At 47.9% G+C, this 17,207-nt stretch overlaps 1 long non-coding RNA gene across 3 annotated transcripts in view; it reads right to left on the bottom strand.

Annotated features, from left to right (window-relative positions):
• The window catches only part of LOC135056699 (uncharacterized), an 83,802-nt gene that overhangs the window by 35,614 nt on the left and 30,981 nt on the right, over positions 1 to 17,207 (bottom strand). The gene's annotated exons all lie outside the window — the stretch shown is intronic.

Genomic DNA, 17,207 nt, shown 5'->3' with positions numbered 1-17,207 from the left:
TCACTTTCCTGCCTTCTTCCTGGTTCCGTTATGAATGGTCGACCATGTTATGGTCGACAGTCATTAGGTCGACCACTATTGGTCGACATTGACATGGTCGACATTGACACATGGTCGACACATGAAAATGGTCGACACATGAAAGGTCGACGTATGAAAAGGTCGACATCAGTTTTTTTACTTTTTTTGGTGTCGTTTTTTGCGTAAAGTGACTGGGAACCCCAATTAGTGCACCGCGTAACCTCGCATGGCTCGCTTCGCTCGCCATGCTTCGGGCATGGTGCCTTCGCTCCGCTACCGCTTCGCTCGGCACACTTTACCGTTCCAATCGTAGTCCATGTGGATTGTAAAGTATGGAAAAGTTCCCCAAAAGAAAAAAAAGGTAAAAAACGCATGTCAACCTTTTCATGTGTCGACCTTTCATGCGTCGACCATGTGTCCATGTCGACCATGTCAATGTCGACCAATAGTGGTCGACCTAATGACTGTCGACCATAACATGGTCGACCATGTGAACGGATACCGTTCAGATTACACCATCCTGAGGAGGAGAAGCGGAAAGCTGACCTTTCCGTTCTTTAATGAATTGCTCTCACAATACTACAATATGGGGATGAAATTCGGCCACGGAGCGGGGGTACCGCTGAAGAAGTCAGGAACTTCTCCACAGAATCCTACTCTGAATGGCACAGCAGGGCTTTTCTCTGCTCTCTGAATAGACCCCAGTATATCAGTGGTTCACAAACTCGATCCTCAAGGCACCCTGTCAGTCCCGGATTTAAGGATATCCATGCTTGAGAACACATAATTTGATCAAAATGAATGAGGCACATTTTAAGTCACCTGTGCACAAGCATTGATATGCATGAATATTCTTAAAACCTGGACTGTTAGGGTGCCTTGGGGACCAAGTTTGGAAACCACTGCAGTATATACAATTCCTGGCTAGCGCTTTCATTCCAAACATTTTCCCATTCTTTTATCAGCCTTTCACTGATTTCCATACACTTGGCCCTTATGCAGTTACCACACTGCACAAGTGTTTAACCCCCCCCCCCCTCCCCACCCCCCGAAAAAAAACAAAGTCAGGCACTTCAGTGTGTGTATTTACATGCACTATAACCAAGATCAGCAGCGAGCAGAGGGGGTGTGCAAGCTCCCTGTGATCAAAGAGTAGAAAGGGGAGCAATACATGGAGAGCTCGGAATAGGGCATGTCACTAGATTGCTATTACTTTAAACATCAGTACAAAAATATTGTAAACAACAAGTTTGTTTAGTTCAAATGTAAGTGATACTCGGAGCTGCTGCTCACTATCACTCTGCAGCTTTACTTGTAGGGCTGTATATAAGTCTGCCTCCTTAACATATCGCGCTCCGCATCTCTTCATTTATCCCAGCCCTGAAGCGCTTCATCACTGCTCTGCATCTCTTCATTTATCCCAGCTCTGCATCTCTTTATCACTGCTCTGCATCTCTTCATTTATCCCAGCTCTGCATCTCTTTATCACTGCTCCGCATCTCTTCATTTATCCCAGCTCTGCATCTCTTTATCACTGCTCTGCATCTCTTCATTTATGCCAGCTCTGCATCTCTTTATCACTGCTCCGCATCTCTTCATTTATCCCAGCTCTGCATCTCTTTATCACTGCTCCGCATCTCTTCATTTATCCCAGCTCTGCATCTCTTTATCACTGCTCCGCATCTCTTCATTTATCCCAGCCCTGAAGCGCTTCATCACTGCTCTGCATCTCTTCATGTATCCCAGCGCTGCATCTCTTTATCACTGCTCTGCATCTCTTCATTTATCCCAGCCCTGCATCTCTTTATCACTGCTCCGCATCTCTTCATTTATTTCAGCTCTGCATCTCTTTATCACTGCTCCACATCTCTTCATTTATCCCAGCCCTGAAGCGCTTAATCACTGCTCCACGTCTCTTCATTTATCCCAGCTCTGCATCTCTTTATCACTGCTCCGCATCTCTTCATGTATCCCAGCTCTGCTGATCTTTATCACTGCTCCGCATCAATTCATTTATCCCAGCTCTGCATCTCTTTATCACTGCTCCGCATCTCTTCATTTATCCCAGCTCTGCATCTCTTTATCACTGCTCCGCATCTCTTCATTTATCCCAGCTCTGCATCTCTTTATCACTGCTCCGCATCTCTTCATTTATCCCAGCTCTGCATCTCTTTATCACTGCTCCGCATCTCTTCATTTATCCCAGCTCTGCATCTCTTTATCACTGCTCTGCATCTTTTCATTTATCCCAGCCCTGAAGCGCTTCATCACTGCTCTGCATCTCTTCATGTATCCCAGCGCTGCATCTCTTTATCACTGCTCCGCATCTCTTCATTTATCCCAGCCCTGAAGCGCTTCATCACTGCTCTGCATCTCTTCATGTATCCCAGCGCTGCATCTCTTTATCACTGCTCCGCATCTCTTCATTTATCCCAGCTCTGCATCTCTTTATCACTGCTCCGCATCTCTTCATTTATCCCAGCTCTGCATCTCTTTATCACTGCTCCACATCTCTTCATTTATCCCAGCCCTGAAGCGCTTAATCACTGCTCCGCGTCTCTTCATTTATCCCAGCTCTGCATCTCTTTATCACTGCTCCGCATCTCTTCATTTATCCCAGCTCTGCTGATCTTTATCACTGCTCCGCATCTCTTCATTTATCCCAGCTCTGCATCTCTTTATCACTGCTCCGCATCTCTTCATTTATCCCAGCTCTGCATCTCTTTATCACTGCTCCGCATCTCTTCATTTATCCCAGCTCTGCATCTCTTTATCACTGCTCCGCATCTCTTCATTTATCCCAGCTCTGCATCTCTTTATCACTGCTCCGCATCTCTTCATTTATCCCAGCTCTGCATCTCTTTATCACTGCTCCGCATCTCTTCATTTATCCCAGCTCTGCATCTCTTTATCACTGCTCCGCATCTCTTCATGTATCCCAGCTCTGCTGATCTTTATCACTGCTCTGCATCTCTTCATTTATCCCAGCTCTGCATCTCTTTATCACTGCTCCGCGTCTCTTCATTTATCCCAGCTCTACAGCTCTTTATCACTGCTCCGCAGCTCTTCATTTATCCCAGCTCTGCTGATCTTTATCACTGCTCCGCATCTCTTCATTTATCCCAGCTCTGCTGATCTTTATCACTGCTCCGCATCTCTTTATTTATCCCAGCTCTGCTGATCTTTATCACTGCTCCGCATCTCTTCATTTATCCCAGCTCTGCTGATCTTTATCACTGCTCCGCATCTCTTCATTTACAGTGTATCCGGAAAGTATTCACAGCGCTTCACTTTACTGTACCGCAGACTTCCAAATTTTGCATATGAAAGGGAAACAGAAATGCAAGAAAATGGGTGGTATTGTTTTTAAACTATATTAAATCTAGAAGGTAAAAAGTCCAGTGGTTGTTCAAGAAAAGGAACCCTATCGTGTAGACAATTGTTGATAGGAGATAAGGACAGTTCCTCGCCACCACTTCACAATGCAGAAAGACGTACCGAAACTCACTTAAACAGAAGTTTAGCCTTTATACATATGGCTTTTCTTGAACAACCACAGGACTTTTTACCTTCTAGATTTAATATAGTTTAAAAACAATACCACCCATTCTGTTGCATTTCTGTTTCCCTTTCATATGCAGAATTTGGAAGTCTGCGGTACAGCGTAAGAAAAATAGTGATTGGGACGTGACTCCAAAGAACACGTGATGTATACTTACGTTTGAATTAGAGCATTATTTTTTCAGTGTTAGTTTTTTTTAACTGATAGTAGCGCCTTTGATCTATCCTCATTGTATGTTATCCCTTATCCAAAATTCAAAATCACACATTTTTTGTTCCCCTACTGAAATAATGACACATATATATGTATATTATATATCTATATAATATATTCATATATACACATAATATTTAATATATATGTCATTATCTCAGTAGGGGACCCACAAATGTGGGATTTTGAATTTTGGATAAGGGATACTCAACCTGTATATATGTTTATTAGTATTTTACAGGGGCTCCCACAACTTTGTTGGCCAGGGGCCCCCACAGACCTTAATCTGGCCCTGATCAGTTTGTTGACAGAGCCGCCTTTGAACTAGACATGAGCGGGTTTGGTTCCCTGAGAACCGAACCCTACCAAACATCTACCAAACATCACATCCTGAGCCCTATTTTTTAAATCTGCCATCCTGTCTGCCACTGCCGTGCCACTCCTAGATGGGACAGGTGTTTGTGCCGCAAACATGTGACGCTTAGCTTAGCCATCCAGCTACCTCATTGCACCTCTTTTTCTTCTTTGCATGATGTGCTGTTTGGGGCCTATTTTTAAATCTGCCATCCTGTCTGTCACTGCAGTGCCACTCCTAGATGGGCCAGGTGTTTGTGCCGCACACTTGTGTCGCTTAGCTTAGTCACCCAGCGACCTCAGGTGCACCTCTTTTTTTTTTTTTCTTTGCATAATGTGCTGTTTGGAGCCTAGTTTTTAAATCTGCCATCCTGTCTGGCACTGCAATGCCACTCCTAGATGGGCCAGGTGTTTGTGCCGCACTCATGTGTCATCTAGCGACCTCGGTGCAACATTTTGGCCTAAAACAATATTGTGAGATGTTCAGAATAGACTAGAAATTAATGTTATTGAGGCTAATAATACCCCCAAATTCTGTGATTTTAGCTGTTTTTATGTTTTTTCAAAAATCATTCAGATCCAAAAATCGAAATGGTGGTTTTGGCACAACCAATCCAGATCCAACACACGAGCGAGGATCCAGATACGAAACACGAAAAGTGCCCGCCGCACATCTTTACTTTGAGCAAGTTTTCCACATTCATACGCCGTAATGTGCCAGCAGTGTAGCTACAGGCCTTGCAGGATCACTTCTAGTGGATGTAATTCAATAATTTGTGCCACAATGCAGGTCCGTTCAGGTGTGTACTGTCACGATCCGGGTATCTGGACGCCATTACTTACCCTTCAGATGCCTCCTAAGGCTGGCTCAGCGTTCCAGGACCGGATCCCGCTGTTCCTGAGTTTCCACATGCAGAATGTCAGAGTGGTGATTTCATCAGCCGCGGCCTCCGCTGTGCCCGCGTGGTTAAATGTGCGCTTGTCAGTCTGGCGTCTCCTGTCTCCTGTGGCCGGCGTCGCCATTACTGTTTCAATTCTCACATGGATTACAAACCAAACTTCCCTCCAAGTGTCTGCATGGGCGCAGCCATCTTGGATTTTGTCATCTGATCATTTCCACCAATCTGCTGTCTGTATTGTTGATTTGCATAATTGCCTAGCCAACCCCTTCCTTGCTGCAGGTACAAGTAAGCTGTGCCTGAGCAAGGAAGGCGTCAGTGCTTTGGTTGTCTAACCTAGTTCCAGTTTGTCTCTCTCCTGTGGTTGTCTTCCAGGTTCCAGCTCCTGTCTCCAGACTTCTGCTATAGAGACCCGCACCAGCATTCCATCTGCGGTGTAGCCTGACTCTCCGATCCATTCTGGACTCACCTGTTTCCAGTTACATCAATCACCTGCTTCCAGCCCAGCTTCCAGCAGTGTACAGCTTCTCTTAAAGGGCCGGTGTCCTTTCTGCAGTTTACCACTCTCCACCGGTATTATTATTTCACCGCTCTCAAACTCCAAACTTCATCAATCACCTGCTTCCAGCCCAGCTTCCAGCAGTGTACAGCTTCTCTTAAAGGGCCGGTGTCCTTTCTGCAGTTTACCACTCTCCACCGGTATTATTATTTCACCGCTCTCAAACTCCAAACTTCATTATTATTTCATCGCTCTCAAGTTCGTTTATTATTTAACTGGTTCCAGCCAGTATCCACTCCGTACCAACAACAGTCTGGTTCCAGCCAGTATCCACAGCAGCCGTTTTATCTTCAGCAACCCAGCCTTTCCTGGAACACCAGCTGGTACGATCCTGGGTTCTCTCCATTGCTACAGTCAGGTCTGGTAAGGACTTTCCAACTAGAAGATTATAAGAACTGTCTCACTCTACCAGTGCCTGTGGCCCTTGCCACCCTGTAGTACCCAGGAATTGTATTTATCCTCTGTTGACTTTTATGTTTCCTTTACTGCTGCTGTGTTACGGAGTTTGTCATAATAAACATCATTGACTTTTATCCTGGTTGTCGTGGTCACGCCTTCGGGCAGTTATTCTACATGTTACTTACATGTCTAGGGGTCTGATACAACCTCCCAGGTTCCGTTACATCTCAGCCCCTACAACTGAGGCTGCCTCCCGTCAGCTCAGGCCCTCAGTTGTGACAGTAAGCACTGACCTAATGAATCCAGCCGGAGACCAGGATCAAGCGGCCAGGCCAATGCAAGAACTGGCAGCCCGACTTGAACATCAGGAGGCTGCACAGGGCCACATCATCCGCTGTCTCCAGGATCTCTCTACACGGCTGGATGGGATTCAAACGACCCTCCGTGGACCTGGCACGTCCGGTGCGTCCACTACAGTGACACCAGCTGTAACCCCACCCACCTTACCCATTTCCAGTCCACATCTTCATCTTCCAACGCCAGCAAAATTTGATGGATCTCCAAGGTTCTGCAGGGGATTTCTCAATCAATGTGAAATCCACTTTAAGCTTCTACCTGGCAATTTCTTCAGTGACCGTACCAAAATTGCCTATATCATCTCCCTTCTCAGTGGCTCAGCCCTTGACTGGGCATCACCTTTATGGGAGAAGTCTGATCCCCTGCTATCCTCCTATACTGACTTTGTAGCTACATTCAGGCGCATCTTCGACGAGCCAGGCCGGATAACATCTGCTTCATCTGAGATTCTCCGTTTACGCCAGGGAACACGTACTGTGGGACAGTATCTTATACAGTTTAAAATCCTGGCATCCGAACTGGCATGGAACGACGAGGCCCTGTATGCTGCATTCTGGCATGGCTTATCAGAACGCATCAAGGATGAGTTAGCTACCAGAGACTTGCCCTCTAAGTTGGATGAGCTAATTTCTCTTTGCACGAAGGTTGATCTACGTTTCAGAGAGAGAGCAACTGAGCGAGGAAGATCATCTACTCCTAAATCTTCTGCTCCTCCTCCTCGTCAACCATCTCCATCCAAGGATGAGCCTATGCAAATTAGTCGTTCCCGTCTGTCTCCCGCTGAGCGCCGAAGACGTCTCTCTGAGTCTCTCTGTCTCTACTGTGCAGCTCCGTCGCACACTATCAATGCCTGTCCCAAACGTCCGGGAAACTCCAGATCCTAGCTCGCCAAGGAGAGGGCCGGCTAGGAGTAATGATCTCCTCTCCATCTCCTCATGACTGTAACCTCCCAGTGTCGCTCCAAATTGCTCAACGTTACAGGAACGTCATTGCCCTCCTTGATTCCGGAGCAGCTGGGAATTTCATAACCGAAGCTTATGTTAAACGGTGGTCCCTACCCACCGAGAGACTGTCCTCGTCCATCTCTTTGACTGCCGTGGATGGCAGCAAGATTTTTGACGCAGTCATTTCCTTAAGGACTCTTCCAGTTCGTCTGAGAGTGGGAGTTCTTCATTCTGAGTATATTTCTTTTTTAGTGATTCCAAGAGCCACACATCCAGTGGTTTTAGGCCTTCCATGGCTCCGTCTCCACAACCCATCAATTGACTGGACGACTACGCAAATACTGGCATGGGGTCCCTCCTGTGCTGAGACTTGTTTAGCCAATCTTCTTCCTGTTTGTTCTTCCTTCCCCAGGTCATCTGATGTTCCGCCTCCTCCATATCAAGACTTCACGGACGTGTTCAGTAAAGCCTCTGCTGATATCCTTCCTCCTCATAGAGAATGGGACTGCCCAATCGACCTCATTCCAGGGAAGGTTCCACCGCGAGGCCGAACTTATCCGTTGTCTCTGCCTGAGACACACTCCATGGAAGAGTACATCAAAGAGAACCTGGCGAAGGGTTTCATCCGACCATCTTCTTCTCCAGCCGGCGCAGGCTTCTTCTTCGTTAAGAAGAAAGACGGTGGTCTGCGTCCGTGCATCGACTACAGAGGTCTGAACGACATTACCGTCAAGAACCGATACCCTTTACCCCTGATTACCGAGCTCTTTGATAGAGTTAGTGGTGCAACTATTTTCACAAAGCTGGACTTGAGGGGTGCCTACAATCTCATCCGAATCCGTGAGGGTGACGAGTGGAAGACCGCCTTTAACACCCGTGACGGACATTATGAGTACCTCGTCATGCCCTTCGGATTGAGCAACGCTCCAGCAGTCTTTCAGCACTTCGTGAATGAGATTTTCAGGGACATCTTGTACCGCCATGTCGTGGTTTATCTAGACGACATCCTCATCTTTGCTAATAATCTCGAAGATCATCGTTTCTGGGTAAAAGAGGTTCTTTCCCGTCTCCGTGTCAATCACCTCTATTGTAAATTGGAGAAGTGTGTGTTTGAAGTTAAAACCATTCCGTTTCTAGGTTACATTGTGTCCGGTTCCGGACTAGAGATGGATCCTGAGAAACTCCAAGCAATCCAGAATTGGCCTATACCCTTAAGCCTCAAAGGGGTCCAGAGGTTCTTAGGGTTCGCCAATTATTATAGAAAATTTATACGAGACTTTTCCACCATTGTGGCGCCTATCACTGCATTAACCAAGAAAGGTGCTAATCCGTCCAAGTGGTCCGAGGAAGCTACACAGGCCTTTCACCTTCTGAAGCAACGGTTCATCTCTGCACCAGTTCTGAAACAGCCCGACACCGACTCTCCTTTTATCTTAGAGGTAGATGCCTCCTCCGTTGGAGTAGGAGCAGTGTTATCCCAGAGGGCCAAAGATGGACATCTACATCCTTGCAGTTTCTTCTCCCGGAAGTTCTCCCCAGCTGAGCGCAACTATGCCATTGGCGATCAGGAGTTGCTAGCCATCAAGCTCGCTCTGGAGGAGTGGAGATACCTGTTGGAGGGAGCTTCCCACTCAATCACCATACTTACCGACCACAAAAATCTTTTATATCTCAAAGGCGCACAATGTCTGAATCCTCGTCAGGCCAGATGGGCACTTTTCTTCTCTAGGTTTGACTTTAAACTCCAGTTCTGTCCGGGTTCTCAGAATCGTAAGGCCGATGCCATTTCCCGCTCATGGGAGCAAGAAAATGAGTCCGAGTCTGCAGACAAGCATCCTATTATTAATCCGTTGGCATTCTCCACGGTAGGGATGGACTCTACGCCTCCACCAGGGAAAAGTTTTGTTAAGCCAGTTCTAAGGAAGAAGCTCATGCATTGGGCCCATGCTTCCCGTTTTGCTGGACATACAGGCATTCAGAAAACCCTTGAATTTATTTCTAGGTCCTACTGGTGGCCAACTCTAAAGAAGGACGTTATGGAATTTATTGCCTCCTGCCCAAAGTGTGCCCAACACAAAGTCTCCCGCCAGTCGCCTGCGGGGCAACTGGTTCCATTATCTGTTCCCCGTCGACCTTGGACCCATTTGTCGATGGACTTTGTTTCCGATCTACCTATCTGCAACAAGTTTAATACCATCTGGGTGGTAGTTGACCGGTTCACCAAGATGGCACATTTCATCCCTCTCACCGGTCTTCCGTCAGCTTCCAAGTTGGCTCAAGTGTTTATACAAGAGATCTTCCGACTTCACGGTCTTCCTGAAGAGATCATCTCGGATCGTGGAGTACAATTTGTAGCCAAATTTTGGCGAAGTTTGTGTCAAGCCCTCCAAGTCAAGTTAAAGTGTTCCACGGCTTACCATCCTCAGACCAATGGTCAAACCGAGAGGGTGAATCAGGACTTGGAGGCCTTCCTCCGTATATATGTGTCTTCCTCTCAAGATGACTGGGTTCAACTCCTTCCTTGGGCCGAGTTCAGCCACAACAATCAATACCATTCCTCATCTTCTTCTACACCATTCTTCATTAATTATGGATTCCACCCTAAAGTCCCAGAATTCCAACCGCTTCCCGCAACTTCTGTTCCAGCAGTGGATGTCACCTTGCGTCAGTTTTCAAATAACTGGAGGAACGTCCGCGCAGCCCTGCTTAAAGCCTCATTCAGGTATAAGAAGTTTGCCGATAGGAAGCGTAGAGCGGTTCCTGCTCTCAAGGTGGGTGATCGTGTGTGGCTGTCCACGAAGAATTTGAGGTTGAGAGTTCCCAGCATGAAATATGCACCTCGCTACATCGGACCCTTCAAGATTGAACAAGTCATCAATCCTGTTGCCTACAGGTTACAGTTACCATCCTTCTTGAAAATACACAGGACATTTCATGTTTCTTTGTTGAAACCGCTGATCCTGAATCGGTTTCATTCCGCACTTCCTCCAGCTCCCAAAGTTCAGACTCAACGGGGAGTCGAGTACGAGGTGGCCAAGATTTTGGACTCACGTTTCCGTTACGGTCAGTTACAATACCTCATTGACTGGAAGGGCTATGGTCCTGAAGAACGCTCTTGGACCAATGCCTCAGACGTCCATGCTCCTGCCTTGGTCCGAAATTTCCACGCAAAGTTTCCTTTAAAGCCTAAGAAGTGTCCTGGGGCCACTCCTAAAGGGGGGGGTGCTGTCACGATCCGGGTATCTGGACGCCATTACTTACCCTTCAGATGCCTCCTAAGGCTGGCTCAGCGTTCCAGGACCGGATCCCGCTGTTCCTGAGTTTCCACATGCAGAATGTCAGAGTGGTGATTTCATCAGCCGCGGCCTCCGCTGTGCCCGCGTGGTTAAATGTGCGCTTGTCAGTCTGGCGTCTCCTGTCTCCTGTGGCCGGCGTCGCCATTACTGTTTCAATTCTCACATGGATTACAAACCAAACTTCCCTCCAAGTGTCTGCATGGGCGCAGCCATCTTGGATTTTGTCATCTGATCATTTCCACCAATCTGCTGTCTGTATTGTTGATTTGCATAATTGCCTAGCCAACCCCTTCCTTGCTGCAGGTATAAGTAAGCTGTGCCTGAGCAAGGAAGGCGTCAGTGCTTTGGTTGTCTAACCTAGTTCCAGTTTGTCTCTCTCCTGTGGTTGTCTTCCAGGTTCCAGCTCCTGTCTCCAGACTTCTGCTATAGAGACCCGCACCAGCATTCCATCTGCGGTGTAGCCTGACTCTCCGATCCATTCTGGACTCACCTGTTTCCAGTTACATCAATCACCTGCTTCCAGCCCAGCTTCCAGCAGTGTACAGCTTCTCTTAAAGGGCCGGTGTCCTTTCTGCAGTTTACCACTCTCCACCGGTATTATTATTTCACCGCTCTCAAACTCCAAACTTCATCAATCACCTGCTTCCAGCCCAGCTTCCAGCAGTGTACAGCTTCTCTTAAAGGGCCGGTGTCCTTTCTGCAGTTTACCACTCTCCACCGGTATTATTATTTCACCGCTCTCAAACTCCAAACTTCATTATTATTTCATCGCTCTCAAGTTCGTTTATTATTTAACTGGTTCCAGCCAGTATCCACTCCGTACCAACAACAGTCTGGTTCCAGCCAGTATCCACAGCAGCCGTTTTATCTTCAGCAACCCAGCCTTTCCTGGAACACCAGCTGGTACGATCCTGGGTTCTCTCCATTGCTACAGTCAGGTCTGGTAAGGACTTTCCAACTAGAAGATTATAAGAACTGTCTCACTCTACCAGTGCCTGTGGCCCTTGCCACCCTGTAGTACCCAGGAATTGTATTTATCCTCTGTTGACTTTTATGTTTCCTTTACTGCTGCTGTGTTACGGAGTTTGTCATAATAAACATCATTGACTTTTATCCTGGTTGTCGTGGTCACGCCTTCGGGCAGTTATTCTACATGTTACTTACATGTCTAGGGGTCTGATACAACCTCCCAGGTTCCGTTACATCTCAGCCCCTACAACTGAGGCTGCCTCCCGTCAGCTCAGGCCCTCAGTTGTGACATGTACTGCTTCAGCGTCAGTGTATGCATACCCTATTATCAGTTGGAGAAAACAAACACTTCTATGAACAGTTTGCAAACAAACACTGTCACTGTGACCTAAATCCAGTAGAGCTTCTGGCATGCTATAGAAATCGGAGCTGAAATACAGACTGGTTCACTATCAGTTACCTAGAGGCATTCATACATTACTGTAGAGGTTGGTATTACTCTGAGAAACCAGGAAATAAAATACACAAGATAATAGCTTTCAAGGACAAATCGTTTTTAGCACAGCACTGTAAAATATTCTTTTGCACAGGATATTTGTAGGCAAGAGGGGCGGGGTCCTAATGCTAGGTCTTTTTATTACCATATAACTGAATAGTTGTTAGACTGTAATTTAGTAAATGCAGTTTATGGATGTAAGTGCTATCATTCCTATGTGCTGCTGTTTTCCCGAGGTTGAATGAAACAGAAGGTAGACAGTGCACCTCTGATGCATCTCACGTTGAGCTTGTAATATCTCTCTAAGGAGCATAAGAGCTAAACACTTGGATGTATGGGGTTAATGAAGGATGAAAAATAGACCCACCCTGCACTACCTATACCCACCAGGGGGGTGAGGCTAGGATTTCTGTCACCTGGGTCCAGGATCACCACCCACCTTTGTACATACTGTAGTAGTCACCCTTTACTAGCTTGGATACAGCTGTCTACACTTTTGACTATAACGTGCAGGCTCAACTGTCTCAAAACTCACTAATGAGTAAAGTACTGCTGTCTGTACTACATTACCTCACCCATCGGAGCATTGCAGTAACCACAATACTATACGGAGAGCCAGTGCCGGTGCTAGGGTGTTCGGCGCCCCCCTGCAAACTATAAATTTGCGCTCTCCCATGCTTTACAAAGGGTCAGCGCGCACCTTTGGTGCACACAGAAAAAGGAGTGCGGTCTTACACGGAAGGGGCATGGCCACACAATAGTACCCCCATTTCAAATTACGCCACAGTAGCACAATCTTATTCACATAACACCGCACGTATTAGAGCCACTTACACAAAATCCCCCCTGTAGTAGTGCCGCTTACACAAAATCCCCCCTGTAGTAGTGCCGCTTACACAAAGTCCCCCCTGTAGTAGTGCCGCTTACACAAAATTCCCCCTGTAGTAGTGCCGCTTACACAAAATCCCCCCTGTAGTAGTGCCGCTTACACAAAATCCCCCCTGTAGTAGTGCCGCTTACACAAAGTCCCCCCTGTAGTAGTGCCGCTTACACAAAACCCCCCTGTAGTAGTGCCGCTTACACAAAACCCCCCCTGTAGTAGTGCCGCTTACACAAAATCCCCCCTGTAGTAGTGCCGCTTACACGAAATCCCCCCTGTAGTAGTGCCGCTTACACAAAACCCCCCCTGTAGTAGTGCCGCTTACACAAAATCCCCCCTGTAGTAGTGCCGCTTACACAAAATCCCCCCTGTAGTAGTGACACTTACACAAAATTACGCTTGTGGTAGTGCTGCTTACACACATTTTGCCCCCCAAGTCACACAGATACAAACACACACACACACACACACACACACACACACATAGATACACATACACACTAATACATACACACACATACACTTTCTCAAGCTCACTCACTCTCTTTACATCTTCTTACCAAAAGGAAGTCTGGCTGACAGGAGCTGTCCATCCTCCTGTTCCTCCTCATGCTCAGCCTGGTCCCGTGTAGCTCTGCTCCTCCATTCCGTATAGCTCCGCCCCCTTTTCAGGTCTTCCTTCCTGGCCTGCACAGTGCACACTCTGGCTGGCTTGGCGCTGTCACACAGTTAGAGAGCGGGAGAGGACGCTTAAAGCTGCCGGTGCCGCTGCCTGTCACAGTGTGACAGGCACAGCAGCCTGCAGCAGCAGAGGGGACAGGCGGAGCAGCAGCAGGCATGCAGAGCAGGTAGAGCGCCTCTCCTGCCTGGCACCTACCTGCACTGCATCCCTTTGCAGTGCAGGTAGGCGCTGGGCCTGCGGAGAGCATCAGTGACCAATATAGAATGCAGGGAGTATTATGGTGGCTGCCATATAATGCAGAGAACATCACAGTGACTGCCGTATAGTGCAGAGAAAATCACAGTGATCACAAAATAATGCAGGGAGCATAGCAATAACTGCAAGATTATGCAGACAGCATTCCATTGGCCACCATATAATACAGATAACTTTTTGCCGTGACCACCATATAATGTGGGAAACATCACAGTGACCACCAGATATTTCAGAAAGCTTTGCAGTGACTTCAATATAATACAGAGACCATGGGGTAGATTTACAAAAGCTTCTAAAACAGACAAATGGTAGTGTTGCAGCTAATCAGACTCTAGCTATCATGCCTTTTGCATACTCGAAAATTATAGACGTGATCTGATTGGTCGAGTGTTGTCCCTCTTTAATTTTTCATTGCAATGAGATTGCAGGAACTATATTTTTTGTTTGTTGTGTTGAAGAAAATATCTAGGACTTAGTGATTCTGCTGTGATATCAGCAATTCTGATGGCAGTCATCTTGTGAACTGAAGCAATATTCATGCGAGTGCAGCTCATCCATCCCGCAGAGCCCAGTGGTCTCCCTGAGGCACCCAGTGCTGTGGGATTATGTGGCAAGTATATTGTCATGTGTTATAAAGCAATCTCAGGCAACATCAGCATTGCACTCAGAGGTGTAGCTAGGTGCCATAGTGCCCGGAGCAAGGGTATATTTGGGCACCCCCTCTCCTGTACTGAATTGGGTGCATTTTACATTTAAAAAGAAATTGGTGACACGGCCGGTACTAGACCTTGTGGATCTCAGGGCAAAAGTTTCCTTCGGGTCCCCACATGATTAAAATAGGCACAGTGGGGGTAATTCAGGTTGGTTCGCAAACCACGATCCATCCGGAATTATTACGTTCGCCCCACGGGCGCATGTGCCTGCACTTTCTGCAGGGGGGGGGGGTGGAAGGGGGGTGCACAAAAAGCGATTGCGGGGCGGGAACTCTCCGTTTCCAGGACGGAGCGTTGCGGGCGGCGCGAACTGCGGGTGAAGACGGCCAAGCATGGGCGTGTTGGAGGTGTGATAACAGTGGCTGTGCGCCATCACATGCAGCAGCCGCGATCGAGAACATGTCGGCGGCCCTCCTGCGGGCGCTGCTAAGCTGCGCTGACAGGAGCCATACTCAGTTTCTGCTAACAATCAGAAATTGCGATGCATTCACAATTCTGCTTGTTAAACGGGGAGAGGTGCAGGTCAGCATGCTGGGCGGCCTTGCCCAACGATGGGCGGACCCCAGCATGCGATCCAAAGGATTGCAAATTCTGCTAATTAGCAGAATTTGCAACCCTTACTGAATTAGGCCCTCTGCGTGCCGAAGACACAAAACAAAAATATAGTGGCATGACTACATGAGAAATGGGCGCGAGCAGAGACAGGTGCTGCAGCAGCCGGAGCAGAGAGAGGTGCTGCAGCAGCCGGGGCAGAGAGAGGTGCTGCAGCAGCAGGGGTAGAGAGGGGTGTAGCAGGACAAAAGTAACCCTGCTGGACAGCTACAAGCAGACATTGAGACATATAGGGGTATATTCAATTGAAGTCGAAAACTGCCGTTTGTCGAAAAGACGTCAGTTTTCGACTTTTTAAGGTCGAATCCTGATTTGTCCTATTCAAAATTTAGCACAATTTTTCGATAAATTCGACTTGTCGAAAAGCATGTGGATCGGCGGAATAGCTGCCGATCCACGTGTTTATGTCGAAAACGGGGCCAAATCCGACAGGTTTTGGCCCCCTTTTCGACCATCTCAGACCGACACGCTGCTGGAGCCGGGTGGAAGCTGCCGTGAGGTCGGGCGGCTGAGTGACATCCTGCTGCAGTGCTACTGTAGCGCTGATTTCCCTGTATGATTTCTCTGTATGCCCGCCGGCTGTCCCCCCGCGGCTCGCCCCCCTCGCCTCCTCTGCGTACCATCTTAAATTCGACTTGAAAAATTTGAATTAAGATGGGGATTGAATAGGGGTTGTTGGATCCATTCTGACAAATACATGTCGGAATGGATCCGACTTTAATTGAATATACCCCTTAAAGAAGGCGGCAGAGCCATGGCATGTGCCAGGTGTCAGTGTCTCCTGCTGTTCGCCTCTGGCCTGCCCTGTTCCCTACCTACAGTAGTCTACAAGTCAGTGTGCGCCCCTCTGCTTCTCCTCCTCCTGCTCTGCGGCTGCCTGTACGGCGGCCCATCGTATAGTGGGTGGAGAGAACTCTAACTTTTCTGGCGCCCGGAGCTTGTGCTCCACGGGAGCCACCCTCACTACACCCCTGATTACACTGTGTATTTGTCGTTGTAGGGATGTCACAAATTAATCATACTCCTTCTTTAACTATTATTTATCATGTGTTTGTGCATCGCCACCATATTACGCAGCGTTTACAGGATATTTTCTATGTCCCATTGAAGCTTACAATCAAGGTCAGTACCCTACACTGCTTGGGATGCGGTTAGCATCCTGGCGGTCAGGGATGCCGGCGGTCATGTGACCTTGGAATCCTGGCACTGGAACACTGACTGCTGACATCTTAAAGCTAAGTATTTGTGTGATGGTTAGGGTTAGGGCCCAGGGGCGTTATGGTTAGGCACTAGAGGGGAAGGGGGGGGTAGCCCTAGCCTCCACGCCAAAGTCTTAGCCCTCGCCCCCCCCCAATATCTTAGCCCTAGCTGCCACCCCCGTGAATCTTAGCCGTAGCCGCCACCCCAGGCGGGTTAGGGTAGGGGCAGGGGAGGGTTAAAATAATTACCCTGTCCCCAGTCAGCATTCTAATTGACGGTTTGCCAGTGTTGGCCATTTGACCGACGACATCCTGACCGCCGGTACAATATATCACACCCCACTGCCTATATCAGCATCTTTTACAGAGTTTAACCTCTGTTCGTTGTATTATAGAGAAAGTATAATAAGAGGATATGTACCCATGGCATAGCAATAAGGACCATACTCTCACCACACCCATGAGTTTGCAGTCCCGCTCCTGTTTTTAAATACAATCCATACTTAAGTATAAACTAATACGATTCTTCCACTCCTGTATTCTGGTCTGAGAAATCTGTTTTATAGGTTTTACGATAGGAAACCAGAGCCCTATTTTAGCTGCAACCGGTTGCGATCACATGCTGGGGGGCACCCAGCACAGGGCAAGGCCGCCCAGCATGCAAATGGCCCGGCAGCGATGCAATTGCAAGTCAGTCGTGATTGCATCGCTGATTTGTGGATGCCCCCTGCCTCCGCAGCCAGGCTGCAAAGGCAGGCGCAGGGCGGCCATTTTTTAGGTTGCAGCGGCCGCGTGTG

Source organism: Pseudophryne corroboree, chromosome 3 (assembly GCF_028390025.1).
Source record: "Pseudophryne corroboree isolate aPseCor3 chromosome 3, aPseCor3.hap2, whole genome shotgun sequence".
Lineage (NCBI taxonomy): Eukaryota > Metazoa > Chordata > Amphibia > Anura > Myobatrachidae > Pseudophryne > Pseudophryne corroboree.
This window is presented reverse-complemented; position numbering and strand designations above follow the sequence as displayed.